The sequence below is a fragment of the Malania oleifera genome, chromosome 1 (assembly GCF_029873635.1).
Source record: "Malania oleifera isolate guangnan ecotype guangnan chromosome 1, ASM2987363v1, whole genome shotgun sequence".
In the NCBI taxonomy this organism is placed as follows: domain Eukaryota; kingdom Viridiplantae; phylum Streptophyta; class Magnoliopsida; order Santalales; family Ximeniaceae; genus Malania; species Malania oleifera.
In genome coordinates, this window is record NC_080417.1 from 10,222,925 (window position 1) to 10,234,926 (window position 12,002).

The window sequence follows — 12,002 nt, forward strand, 5'->3', positions numbered from 1 at the left end:
CTCCCCACAGCAGAAGCACCCGAGCTCCACACCACCATCCTCTGCTTCCCACCAGCAACTCCACCAAACAGCAACCCCTTGGAGTACCTCGGCCAACCCAGCAGTTCTGCAACCAACCACAGCAACCTGTGAGCATCCAGCCACACCCGGCACCCCAACCAGACCACACTCTAGCCTGCAGCAGAACCCACAACCACTGCCCATACCAGCAACTTGCCGAGGACCTGCCTGCAACTGAGCACCACAGCAGCCGTGGAGTTCCTCTGTTCCAGTCGAAGCACAACAGCCCCAACCAGCCTCCTTGTTCCAGCTGCAACCTCTCGGCCAATTTACAGCAGGCCTGCGGCTTCACCAACACCAGACCCCTGCTACAACTCCATCACAGCACAGCCAAACACTCGGGCACCATTCACAACAGGCCCCTGCTCTCTCTCTCTTTTATTTTTTTTCTCTTTTAATACTGATATAGGATAGTATTGTTTTCCTTTTATTTACTGAAGGTATTTAAAAAGCTTGGATTTTGAATATTTTATCTTTGCAATAGTTGATTGTTTAATTATTTTTGTTTTTTGTATTTTATTTTATGGGTAGATTTAGTTGGAAGTTTATATTTAATTATGCTTGGTTTCATATTTAAATTAGTTATTTTTTTCTTCCTGAGATTTATTTTTTTTTCAAAGTTCGGTTTAGTTAGGACCGGTTTTATCAAAGTTCATATTTTTACTTTCTGCCATCGTTTTTTTTTATGTGTTGCATTTCGATTTGAGTTATTGGATTGTGTTAAAGTTCCGTTTTTTTTAGTGCGTTTGGTTGAGTTTCCATTGAGTAATCCCATATTTAAAGTTTCCATTTTTTTTTAATGTGTTTAGGTATTTCCTTAAGTATGCTAGAATTTCCATACTTGTTTGTTTAATTTAGTGAATTTTAGTTTAGAGTTTTAAATTACGTGTCGTCTAATTCGTCAAAAGTGAAATTGAACCATCTTCAAAATCCGAATCTGAACTGAGTTCAATGCAATTTAATTTTGATTGGGAGAACGTTAAATCTGATATTAAAATGCATTCCCTAAGGAGACGATCTATCCCTTGGGCTTAATATTACACGACAGAACTCCTATACTTGGGATAGCTTCCGAGTTGCTCATTTTTCGAGTGAGTCATGCGGGCTTTTAGGATTCGAATGGGCTTAGTTTGAAAAAGGGTCGGCTGGGCTAGGGTTGGTTTGGAAAACATGCCGTGAGTTCTTTAGAATAGTGGGCTTCAGGGTGATTCTTTAAAAATGGGCTCTAGGATTTAATTTGATAATGAGTGGTGGGCCTGTTTTGAAAAATGGGTAATGGGCCAATTTTTGTTAAAAGCTGAGTGGTGGGCTTTATTTATGAACCGGGTTCAGGGGTTGATAGGGTTTGAAATGGGCTTCAGGTCATTAAAAAGGTAGGGCTAGCCCACTTCCATTCTTAAACAGGGCCGGGGTCTTTCAAAACAAAGTCCAAGGTGGATTTTAAAAACGAGGCCCACCTGAATTTTTAAAACGGGCCAGCCCAAAGGGGTTTTAAAACGAGTTTGGCTGGGTTAATGGTGAGGATCCGAACTTGAGCTTGGGTTCAGGGGTCGAGGGTTGGACCCAGGGGGACATCAGAGAAAGAGAACCCGAATTTAGGTTTGGGTTCAAACCAAGTGAGGGTTCATTTTGGGTCAGATCGTTCTTAGGTTCACCCTCGAACCTAAGAAATGGAGAACACCTGCACTCACACACCCACAGTACACAGTCTGAGAGAGAAATTTACCTAGGGTCTTGTACTCCTCCGGTTTTCTTCTCCTTCCTGTGTGTGTGTTTGTGCTCTAGTTTAGCGCTCTAAATTCTGCTTCTCTTGCTTCTTGTATCTGTCTGATGATCTGCTTCGATTCTACCTTCCCCTTTTCTTTGATTTTAGCTCTCAGTAGTGCAAGGTTTGCTCAAATAGTTTTTGATTCGTAGAGCTTGCTCTCTCTCTGAGACACTCAATTTGGCAGAACCTCCCCTCCTTGATTCCTAACCTCTTCTCTCTCTCTCTCTCTCTCTCTCTCTCTCTCTCTCTCTCTCTCTCTCAAGTTTTGTAGGGCTTCTTTCCTATTCGAGGGGTGCCTTCTACAGTGTGCAAGCCTCCCTATTTATAGGGAGGCTTTGGGTACGTTTTGGCACCAATGCTCTCTGCTAACCGATTTCCCCAATAATAAACTGTGTTAGGGAATAATTTTTCGGCACGTGTGACTGATTTCCTTTTTGATTCCCAACTAACCGACTCTCCCTTTCTTGTGCGCAAGTGATCTTGAGGGTCCACATGGCCAACGGGGAATGGAGGGCATTTTGAATGCCTCCAGGTGGCCGTATTTGATTGATGAGTGGGGCATCTTTGATTTGATTTGATTTTTTCCTTCCCTTTCTCAGCTAACCGATTTCAATGGGTTTTACTTCTCTGTGCGCAGGTTGGCTGGGGGGTGATCCAGGTAGCAGTGCAGGAGAGGAGGGCGTGGCATTTGGATTTTTATTTTGTATTTATTTTTTGGCTTTCTTTTTGGCTGATGTATTTTGTATGATTTCAACCTGGGTGTACCCACGTTCTCTTTCCTGCAACAATTCTTTGTGAAGATATACTGATGTACCCCCCACCCCTTAGTACTATGATGTGTATTTTTTATTTGGATGTGCCTGCACAGGAGGCATGTGTCTCACTCCCCCAGTAAAATGTGTTGTGATCTTTTCAATTTTTTGACCAATTTTGACTCTTTGCTTAAGGGGCTACGATTGACCAATTTTGACTTAGAGAGATTGGCTATTATGAACTGACCTTAAAATCAAACAAAACCCCAGTTCAAAAATAAAAGACTTACTCAATTAAAAACCTGATTGAAAGAACATATTTCACCAATTGAACATTTAGAACTCAATTTTAGGTTTTGAAAACAACCATCAATGAGAGGATTATTTTGGCATTGTGCGACCTAAAATTGAAAGAGATTGATTTTGCCACTAACATGATTTAAGGGGCTCAAAAATGAAAATAACATGGCCTGATTGTTTTCAACACTCAACTGAGATACTCAAAAATTAGACCTTATCCAAGGAATTGGTCTTGAAATCAGGAGGGCTTAATTTAAAGCACGGCTTATCTTACAACCCTAAAAGAAAGAGATGGAGTTTTTTTTGAATAGGGAATTAATTACAATAAAAGGACTCAACATGACTCCTCTTGAAATGACTGAAATCACAAGAATATTTCAGGAAAATTGGTTTTTCAAAGGGGACTTTAATTTTGAAAAGGACTCAAAATTGAAACAACCAGAGCTTTAATCAGATTTAAAGTCAATTTCACAATCACTAGGTCTTTCTAAGAAGGCCTGGTAAAAATTAGGGTGTCAACAGTTATCACGCTGGATTCGAGAGTATGGTTATATAAAGGGAAGGTGTTAGCACCCCTTTATACCTGTCCAACGGATGGTACCTGATTAGTTTAGGATCACCTTTGAAATTAACCGATCAAGATTTTACATTTTTACTTTTTTTTTCAATTTTTAGTCCATAATAGATTGGGCTACCCCATGAAAGACAGAAACTACCCTTAGCCTGGGATCTTGGTATCTTGTGAAGACACAACCTCCAATAATCCCTTTGAGGATTAATTATTTAATTAAATTTATTCCAAGTTAAGCATTTCCTTTACTTGATTTCTCGAGAACATGCAAAGACATAACCCCAAAGTTTATAAGAATATTTATTATGAAATTTCATTAACCAAAAACACATGTAATCAATAAAGCCAGTATTTATTCAAATCATGTAAACCAAAGGTCGGGTCTAGGTGACTGGATTTGGATATTTGACCTTGATCTAGGTAGGTTGACTTGGGTACTTGGATTTGGGCTTCTTGGATCTAGGTAAAAAGTCTAGGTTTGCTCTAGGGAATTTTGGGCATTTTTCAAGGGGGTTTTTGTTAGGTTTTGGACTCTGATTTTCTTTGGATTATCACTGGATTATCTAGTGTTGGTTATGGCTATTATGATCATGAGTTTATCTTAAATTTGGCAAGAACGTAGGGGTTCAACGGGCTCTGGTCACCCCAGGTTCTTTGATAATTTTAAAAGAAACCTCCCCCTCCATATGTTAGTGTGTCTATTTTCTAAATTTTAAACATATTGAAAATGAGTTTCTCTCTTTACATATTTGATATCAATGAATGTAATACTAATTTTGTCATATGTCTAACATCTAATAAACAGCCACAGAGACATGTGGAATGAAGCTCACCTGTATAATTGTTCAGGTTTTTCGTCAATATTAAAAATTGTATGGTAATATGTGTGTATGTGTGTGTGTTGTAGCCAAAAATTGGAAAATCTTCACAATTCCAAATCACAACCACTTGAAAAGAGATAAATAAGCAAGGCTTGGAGGACCAAGGGTGTAGTCCAAGGGATCTCTCTGATGCCTAAGTCAGGGATTCACTTGAGAAGTTTTTACGCAACAGTAAAGTAGAGTTTAGAATGAGATACCTTAGCCTCTTCTCTGAATCCCCATTTATAGTGAAGAAGTTTGACTCGAGGGTGACATGCCATTTATTGGCGAATTATGGTGTGGGCGTGAATTGCTCTGGTTATTATAACATTGGTGTAGATTGCTCTGGTCATTATAAGGCGGGCGTCAATTGCTTTGGCTAGGCGATTGACTTGGGCGGTTGACTCACTCGAAAAATGAGCAGCTCAAAAGCTATTCCGAGTATAGGAGTTCTGTCGTGTAATATTAAGCCCAAGGGCTAGATCGTCTCCTCAGGGAATGCGTTTTAATCTCAATTTCACATTCGTCCAATCGAAAACAAAAATGCACTGAACTCGGTTCAGATTCGGGTTTTCAAGATTGTGGAAACTTAAATGAAAACACAAATTAAAGTCCTAAAACTAGCACACACGAAATTAAATAACCATAATAAAAACCCCAATCTACTTAATGAAACACTAGAGCATACTAACTAAAAATGGAAACCTTAAACATGGAATTAAAAATACACAACCACAATCACAATTTAAACACGAAACAAACAAAACTCTAAACCTAGCATGCAATGAAATTTAGATCAAAAACGGAAACTCTAATATACTCAAGGAAACATTGGGACACGCGTTAATTAAAAATGACAACCTAGAACATGAAATTAAAAACACACAATGGAAACTAAACTAGACACATACTAAAAAAAACCGAACCTACTAAAAATCAAACCTTTAGCACAATTAAGAGATCAAATCAAGACTTACAATTTAAATGCAAACATGAACTCAACAGAAATTTAAAAGACATAAACAATAACGGAACACAATAAAAACACAACCTTTACTAATCATAGACCCTAACTAAATCGAATTTCGACAAAAAAAATATCTGAATTTAATTAAAAATTCTAAATTAAAATAACTATCAATTAGATAAACAAAGAGATTAATTTAACAATAATGAAATACTCAACATTACTCAACTTAAACAAAAAGAAAGAAAACTCCAATAACATTAAAAAAAACTAAAATTTCTTCAATATTCCAAGATTCAAAGAAAAGTAAATAAAAGAAAGAAAGAAAGGAAAAGAGAGAGAGAGAAACAAATCCACGGAGCCGTGAAGTTGCTGCTGTGCTGGAGAAGTTGCTACTGCACTTTGGTGGTCCTGCTATGGAGTCGGCTAGTGTTCTGCTATGCTTGGGGACTGCTGAAGATGGTGGAGGAGGCTGGCCGTACTACAAGAGGGTAGAGGAGGCCAAGAGAAACAGAGGAAAGGGGGAGAGTGAGGGAGGAAAGACAAAGGGAAGGAAGAGAGACAAGGGGAGAGAAGCAGAATTGAAAAGAACAAAAAAAAACAAACTAAAGAAGAAGAAGAAGAAGAAGAAGAAGAAGAAGGAGAAGAGGAGAATGGGGAGCCATGGGGGCTGCCTACGTAGGAAGAGAAAGAGAAGGGTTAAATAGGATAGGGGGGGAAAGCCCTAGACCTGAATAGGAAACCCGAATTGCTATATTTTTTTATTTTTTTCATTCTCTGTTCATCGCAAATATAACTCTTTTGAAGCCCGTATCTCATAAAACTCAAAACATGAAAGTTGTAGATAATTCTTTCCTCTTTGTCTAGAAATTTGAATCGTCTCGATCAGAGTTCGGACGGAAAAGTTATGTACAAAATACAAATAGGTGTTGGTGTTGATTCTCGGGAATTTTCCTGCGACAAAAAATTACCAAAACTTCATAAATAGTGCAATAAAGTTTAAGAATGATGATTTTGGCATTTTATTAAAATATTGGACAATTTTAGATATTTAATTAAAAATATAAATCGTAAAACTCGGGTTAAACGTCCAATTACGCAGTTTCGGTGCGTAATCACTCCCCCCAACTAACGTTTTGCTAGTCTCTAGCAAATGACGTGAATGAATCTCAATGGGGTTTCTACAACTACATACTCCGGTGATCATGAAATCAATGCACATGCGATATAACTATACCACTTCACATACAAGAACATAACTGAATTTCACACAAGCTCGTTCATATTCAATACACATGACTCCAAAGCACGTCACTCATGCAAGTTTCATCGTTTATATGTGATTTGAGAGTAGGATACTCACATGAAGTTAATCAGTGGCACATTTAGAGTTAATGCAATCATATAAGTTCGAGTATAAACAGGTAAACTCTCGAGGTGTGTGTGATGTGTGTGACTCAGTACACCTAGGACGCCAATGGACACCTACAGAACGGTCGCTTTGACTCGGCCTTATTGGTATACCCTCAAGAACACTCAAAGAAAATAGGTTCACTCATCATATGTGAGGAGGAGTGTCGCGATCAAACATCCCACATATTAAAAGGAACAACGCTAAGTATATGGAGTGGACTAGTCTGGAAAGGATCTAGCCTATCTATGAGGTGTCGGGTCCTTCACCCTAGCATCTTCTCACTTACTCGCCATATCCAACTGAGACCACCCTAGATCAACTCATTCACAAACTTGTCGTGAATACATCTGAGGCATTAACCGGTTGAAGCTTCTTCATATGTGGAAAATATGTGTCGTCCTTGACTTTTTTGTGATATGTATGGGCCGGCATTGACATTTCATTTCATGCGCATGTGTATTTCTTATTCTTTATTTTGCTCATTCTTCATGTTCTGTCATTTCTTGATCAATTAGGACAATCATAACACTTTTTTTTTGTAATCTTCATACCATCAATGGGAATTGAGCTCGAATAGGAATTCATGAATTAAGTCTATCTGTAGGGGTGGCTCAGCCTTCACATTTTGAGTAGGCTACAAGACCTAGGTTTCTCTCTCCCCACTAGGTGTCACCTCTAGGCTAGCAAATCAAAAAAAAAAAAAAAATAGACTAGTGTACAAGGAATCATCCAAAAAAAGAGAATTGAGTTCCATGAACTCTGATTTGATATTAACGCTCAAAAGGACAATAAATAGCTCAAGGATATCTCACAAGGTGTCATAGTCTCCACGGGTGCTCTCTCAGTGCTCACAAGGAACCCTAAGTGCAATGAATCATGTGAATGTATTTATTCAGCCTCGTGAGATGCCGTGTAAATACAGGAAATTATATAGTCAAATTAACACGAATATACTACCAATCGATTCTTCATGGAGTCATAAGATCATATAAAGAGAAAACTACGCATGATTAACTCAAGTGTGTCATTCTTAAGTTATACGCAAGTATGTGAAGGGTATACAAAGTGTTAAGCATGACATAGTGCAGTGTAATTCCTCAGTGCTCCTCCTTTCTTTCTCTCCCTTTTTGATTTTTTGATTTTTTTTGTTTTTTTTTAAATATAAAACCCGGTACGTGTACGTGCACAGTGTCACATGCGAATGCTCATCCCCCCCAACTAAAGTGGAACATTGTCCTCAATGTGAAAGCATAGAGGAAATAGAAAATACTGTGCATGAGAAAAGTAAGGCGTACCAAAGTGGCGAAATAATGGAAAACAAAGATCGAACTACGAGAAAATAAACCTGAAAACTAACTAAAAATAAAATAAGATAAAATAAAAGGACAAGAACGAAAAGAAAAACATCACAATTGTCTGGCGGAGGCTTTGAAGGAATTTCGTCTGGTGGCCGCAGGTCTATAAATTGCATCGGCGGGTCTCCAAATTTAAGCCGCCACAGTGGATCAGTCTTCATACCTGCACGAAAATCTACTTCAGATAAATTAATGCTTGTCAAAATACCAAACAATTTGTGTGTAGATCGACCCTCTTGTTTTGACAAGAAAGGGTCTTTATTCAACATCGTTTCCAGGAAATGTGCTTCTTTACGAATTAACGGTTGAGAGAAAGTGATCAGAATAATTACCTGCAATTCTTCAGAAGCATTAACAATAAAGGTTTTACCTGGTTCTTTGAAAATTATATGCTCACCAGACTGGTCACCCTCTTTATCGGGTGTACATATCATCATACCACTGCAAGAGTCTGTCTCCACATTAGGCTCCTTAACATCTGATTCAGGTGGGAGTGACAGTTTCATGATTTTTGAGTTCGGAGTATTAGGTACCACAAGTTGGTACTCCGCATGAGTATCAGTCTCCTCATGAACTAATTGCTCCGCTTCTAGCCCCGTTTTCTTTGATTTTTCTTTGACCTCATCTATTTCAGCCGTAACTTCCGGTGTTGGGACAACTATTTGCTCGGTGATGAGCATTTCAGATTGGGGATCGTCTTTCTCGCTACTGAAGGTGATGGTGGCCTCTGCTGTCTCAAGAGAAACATCATGTATTTGTTGTTGCGGTTGCTGGTACTCTTGAGAACTAGGCTGAAGTTCTGCGAGTGTTTCCTCGTTTTCTAAGATGTCCAACTGTGTGCTTATCGCATTAATGGTATCCCGCAATTCATTATTATGATCAACTTGAGTTTGCATGAATTGCTGGAGCATGTTCGCCATCTGTGTTATGCTATCCTCTAGAAATTCTAACGGTGTACAGCTCGGAGAGATCTGTTGTGGTTGATATTGAGGCGGAGGGTTGTTTGGGTAGTTTGGTGATTCATATGCATCACCACCACTAATTGTACTGATAGGGTGTGCAATCATAGGTGCCTGAATGTATCGTGTGTTGCACTGTGGGACATTGTCAGCTAAGTAATCAAAGAATGATAATACCTGATCTGGATCCTCGCTGATGGGCTCTCCATTAGACATAGTCTGGACAAAACACTTGCAATCAGGGGTAAGAGCACTATAAAAATAATCATCTAACCTCCATGATTCAAACCCATGATGTGGACAAGTGCTTAATAGATCCTAGAATCGCTCCCAGCAAGCCCGAAATGTCTCGTTATCCTGCTGCACAAAATTAAGAATCTGTTCCTGCAAAAATTGAGTTCTCTGTGAGGGACAAAACGCATGCAGGAATTCACGCTCCATATCAGACCAATTAGTGATAGAATGAGGTCTCATAGAATGAAACCAAATTAGTGCCCTATCCTGCAAAGTAGCAAGAAATAAATTTAGTCTAGTAGATTTGTCAGCTCTAGCATGAGAGAAAAACATGTTGCAGGTTAACTCAAACTCTGCTAGGTGCTGATAAGGGCACTCAGATTCCGTCCCGTAGAACTCGGGTAGCAATGACGTCCTCCCGCGCTGCATCATGAAATTAAGCTCGTCATAAGGCAAAACAGTGGAAGAGGATGCAGTGGCATATTCAAGTTGCAAAAAATCCATTATCGTGCGCGGTGCAAGTGCAGCCATTTTTCAAAACTCGAATTTTTCTTTCTTTTTTTTGTTTTCTGCTTTTTTTTTTCTTTTTTTTTAAAACTAATAAAAATGACAGGAAAAACGCAAATTTGAGACTAAGACCGACAGTCCCTGGCAACGGCGCCAAAAACTTGACTCACTCGAAAAATGAGCAGCTCGAAAGCTATCCCAAGTATAGGAGTTCTGTTGTGTAATATTAAGCCCAAGGGCTAGATCGTCTCCTCAGGGAATGCGTTTTAATCTCAATTTCACGTTCGTCCAATCGAAAACAAAAATGCACTGAACTCGGTTCAGATTCAGGTTTTCAAGATTGTGGAAACTTAAATGAAAACACAAATTAAAGTCCTAAAACTAGCACGCACGAAATTAAATAACCATAATAAAAACCCTAATCTACTTAAGGAAACACTAGAGCATACTAACTAAAAATAGAAACCTTAAACATGGAATTAAAAATACGCAACCACAATCACAATTTAAACATGAAACAAACAAAACTCTAAACCTAGCACGCAATGAAATTGAGATCAAAAACGGAAACTCTAATATACTCAAGGAAACATTGGGACACGCGTTAATTAAAAATGGCAACCTAGAACATGGAATTAAAAACACACAATGGAAACTAAACTAGACACATACTAAAAAAAACCGAACCTACTAAAAATCGAACCTTTAGCAAAATTAAGAGATCAAATCAAGACTCACAATTTAAATGCAAACATGAACTCAATGGAAATTTAAAAGACATAAACAATAACGGAATACAATAAAAACATAACCTTTACTAATCATAGACCCTAACTAAATCGAATTTCGACAAAAAAAATATCTGAATTTAATTAAAAATTCTAAATTAAAATAACTATCAATTAGATAAACAAAGAGATTAATTTAACAATAATGAAATACTCAACATTACTCAACTTAAACAAAAAGAAAGAAAACTCCAATAACATTAAAAAAAACTAAAATTTTTTCAATATTCCAAGATTCAAAGAAAAGTAAATAAAAGAAAGAAAGAAAGGAAAAGAGAGAGAGAGAAACAAATCCACAGAGCCGTGAAGTTGCTACTGTGCTGGAGAAGTTGCTGCTGTGCTGGAGAAGTTGCTGCTGCGCTTTGGTGGTCCTGCTATGGAGTCGGCTAGTGTTCTGCTATGCTTGGGGACTGCTGAAGATGGTGGAGGAGGCTGGCCGTACTGCAAGAGGGCAGAGGAGGCCAAGAGAAACAGAGGATAGGGGGAGAGTGAGGGAGGAAAGACAAAGGGAAGGAAGAGAGACAAGGGGAGAGAAGCAGAATTGAAAAGAACAAAAAAAAAACAAACTAAAGAAGAAGAAGAAGAAGAAGAAGAAGAAGAAGAAGAAGAAGAAGAAGGAGAAGAGGAGAATGGGGAGCCATGGGGGCTGCCTACGCAAGAAGAGAAAGAGAAGGGTTAAATAGGATAGGGGGGGAAAGCCCTAGACCCGAATAGGAAACCCGAATTGCTATATTTTTTCATTTTTTTCATTATCTGTTCATCACAAATCTGACTCTTTTGGAGCCCGTATCTCACAAAACTCAAAACATGAAAGTTGTATATAATCCTTTCCTCTTTTGCCTAAAATTTAAATTGTCTTGATCGGAGCTCAGACGGAAAAGTTATGCACAAAATACGAATAGGTATCGGTTTTGATTCCTAGGAATTTTCCTGCGACAAAAAATTACCAAAACTTCATAAATAGTGCAATAAAGTTCAAGAATGATGATTTTGGCATTTTATTAAAATATTGGACAATTTTAGATATTTAATTAAAAATATAAACCGTAAAACTCGCGTTAAATGTCCAATTACGCAGTTTCGGTGCGTAATCAGCGGTAACTGGCCTCATTAATGCTGCGCTATAGTCTCCTCTAAACTTATGGTAGGTGATATATTTAGGGTATATCTTTTGCCCCTTTTAGTTTCAAATTTTTGGAGCCAGTTTCCCAAAGTTCAAAAGTTGTATCTCATTTTTTTTTTTCAAATTGAAGTTGTTGCATGGTCGGTTCGCTCGAGCCAATATTACTGCGTGCGTGGCTTGCTGAGCGCTATCCACCTGAGTCACTTTAACAATTTTCTGTGCTGGTATGGATGCGTTGTTGACTTATTCGAGTCGATTTATCGTGCGCATGGTTTGTCGAGCCAAACTCATTGGAATGATGGCTAAACCGAGCCAGCTTTATCACATGTGTGGCTTGGTTGAGC